The following is a 3,155-nucleotide window of genomic DNA, read 5'->3' as shown; positions in this document are numbered from 1 at the left end:
TTGGATTGCCAGCCTCCTTAGATGCTGCAAAGCAATAAAATTAATCAGAAGAGGAATTTCTCCTTGATCACTGTCCACTGTTGTTTCCCTCATAAGACAGACACTTGGTAGAGGAACTTCTTTCGGAGGTAAACGAATAAGCCTGTGGCTCCTGAAGTTAGCAAGAGGCATGTCTGGGCATCACAAGGCCTAGGATTTGAAATAAAACAAAAATACAAGCAAAAATGAAGTAACAAACATAGCAGCAATACTAGTGAATCCTAACATTTAATGAGTGTGTCTTACATCCGTTTTCCGTGTAAACCTCACATCGGTTCTTTGGAGATGCTGATGTTATCTGTCCATTTTACAGGTGAGAAAACTGGGGCACAGAGAGATTAAATAAACTAGCCCAAGGGCATTCAGGCAGGGAGTGGTGCATCAGGATTTGAATCCAGGAAGTCTGACGTCAGTATCTTCGTTCTTAACCACTTACAGCCCTCCACCCGGGGCCAGAGCGACTTGGGGGTCAGCACCTCACAAACAAGGGTGACAACGGCCAAGTGCCGGGAGTCTCAAAGGGAGAGGGTTTGCAGGAGTGGCTATGTAAGGCCTCAGGCACCTTGCAGAAATCACAAGAGACTGAGCAGTGTGCTCTCCACAGACCCCTGTATGACACAATCTCCCAAAAGCTCTAGAAATTCCTGCTTCATCTCCCCTCTCTTGCACTGGGCAGCTCTGTACCTAACCCTTGTCTACGTTGCTTCTGTAAACTCCCACCAACCGGCTTCTTCTCTTTCATCAGGTAGCCAATCCTCACTCCAAATCTGGTCCTCATCCCACTGACCCTTCTCCCCATTACCTACTGGACCACCTGGATTTGAACCCCAGCTGTGCCACTCACCCTGCAAGGAAAACCTGAACATGTCACTTGCACTCATCTTTGGTTAGGTAGCTTCTTCTTAAATGGGACTAACACTACTTTCCCATAATGCTCTTTTGAAGACCTAGTTCACAGTGACTGCTCCAAATATGGTAGCTATGTGGAAAAATAAAGCACTTAGCATTTACGACTTTCTATGTGCATGGCTCCTACCAAGTTTCCAAGCTTACCCCATAATGATGCCCTTCAACAAATACCCCTACCTCTGAGGTCTTCTTTTCCTCTAGACCGGCCTCCCTCCAGGGATGGCCCTGGACCCTCTGTATCAGATTCATTTGACATCCCCTCTTCAAAGACAGATTCCCAGGCCCCACCTTTGGCCTTATTAATCAGAATCTCTGCTGGCTTCATTTTTCACAGGTTCCCCAGGCAACAGTTGCAAACACCAGGGATGAGTCCTGTTGCCCCGTCTATGACAATGTTCCCTCTGCCTGAGATTACTTTTGGCTCGCATGCTGTCTCCCAAACCTCACTGACAATGCAAAGCCTGACTTAAAAGTCTCCTCCCTCATAAAACCACTACAGGCCCCTCTTTCCGGAAATCTGTCCCTGCTCTGAATTATGGCGCACTTCCTTGTATAGCAGTGACTTGGCCTAACAATTCCAGGCTTTGAGGTGAGAGTCAGTATGGAATCCATATTAGTATCTATCATAGGTATTGCTCACAGGGCTTTGCACAGAACAGGTGCTCAATGGAAATGAATCGACGGGCAGCATGAAGTCCCACCACCATATTTTTGGGAGATCTTGATAAACCACCCATACTAAGGAATAGCCCACTCATTTGAAGATGAGGAGGAGAAAATTTGACCAAGCCAACTTTATTCTTCCTCTCTGCTCCCTTCTTCTCTCTGATTCCTGCCACTGTCAGGATCACACCTTTCTTCCTTAGCCCACATCTTGTGAGGAGGAATAAGTGGAAACCCTTCGGTACTTCCCTTTAGCTCAGGGAGGGCTGGCTGACAAGTTACGTAATTCCTCTTTCCATTTAAAGGTAAGCAAAAAAAAAAGGAAATCCATGTAACCATAAACAACCACGTCAAATTGTCAGGTTTCTCCGATACAGGTTCCTGTTTAGCCCAAAGGGCTGGAGTAGTTTCTCTGGTGTCTAGGCTGGCTGCGGGCTCCCTGAGTTCTGCAGCTTGGGGGCTGGTCTCCATACGGCTAAGCAGAAACTAAGGAGTGCCTTTAACCAGCTCCCTTCTTTCAATTAGCAATAATCGCGCCTCGGATAAACCTCATTGGCTACGATACTGCCACTGCGCAAAGCTAACCAGCTCCCTTCTTAATGCACTGCAGTACCTTTTACTTCTCTGCCTTAGCTCAGGCTGCTACCAAAGATCCCCACAGACTGGAGGCTTACACAATGGGCGCTGATGTCATGCCATTCCAAAGGCTGAAGTCTGAGATCAGGGTGCCGGCAGGCTCAGGTTCTGGGTGAGGGCACTTTTTCTGGTTTATACAATGCCCAGCAGCTTGCTGTACCCTCATATGACAGAGAGAGAGGGAGAGGAAGAGAGAGACATCATCTCTCTCTCCTAGTTGTTCTTATCCGGGCATTAGTCCCATTCATGGGGCTCTACTCCCATGACCTAATTACCCCCTTCCAAAGGCCCTGCTTCCAAAGACTCTTATTGTAGATCTGGGCTTTACTATATGGATTTGGGGGGGGTGACATAAACAATCCATAATACCCCACCCATTCATGATCTCTGTACAGTCCCTCCTAGATTTTGGTGCAAGGGACACGCCTTATCCCCAGGCAGTGGCAAGCAAGATGGCAGCAACTGTGCCAGTGGAACTCCAGGGCCAACAATGGAAGCTCACTTCAGTAAAACAAGAGCAGCAATAATCGTTTCCATCCTCACTCCCCTCACTCACCATGCTTCAGCCTTGTCACTCACACGGTAGTTCTCGAAACACACTAGGCTCTTTACCGCTTCTACATGGGCAATTTCCCCTGCCTGCTATGCTCTTCCCCTATTCATGTGAATGTATGAACTTGTTTTAAAAGTCATCTTTCCTTTAAACTTCGGCTTAAATAGTTCCACAGAGAGGGCTTTTACACCTGTATTTTTTAATTAAAGTAACCTACTTCCCCAGTGCTTTCCTATTTTAGCCCTGTATTTATTTTCTTCCCAACATGTACCACAATCTACACTTCTTCTATTCATTTCTCTATGTGCTTGCTCCTTGCCTATCTTTCTGGCAATGTATAAACTTGAACAAGGTC

At 46.8% G+C, this 3,155-nt stretch overlaps 1 pseudogene; it reads right to left on the bottom strand.

Annotated features, from left to right (window-relative positions):
• Positions 1-2,077: 2,077 nt before the first annotated feature.
• On the bottom strand, positions 2,078-2,193 carry LOC123931981 (annotated as a pseudogene).
• Positions 2,194-3,155: the final 962 nt, after the last annotated feature.

The sequence above is a fragment of the Meles meles genome, chromosome 19 (assembly GCF_922984935.1).
Source record: "Meles meles chromosome 19, mMelMel3.1 paternal haplotype, whole genome shotgun sequence".
Lineage (NCBI taxonomy): Eukaryota > Metazoa > Chordata > Mammalia > Carnivora > Mustelidae > Meles > Meles meles.
The sequence above is the reverse complement of the archived record's forward strand: the minus strand, read 5'-3'. Positions and strand labels throughout refer to the sequence as shown.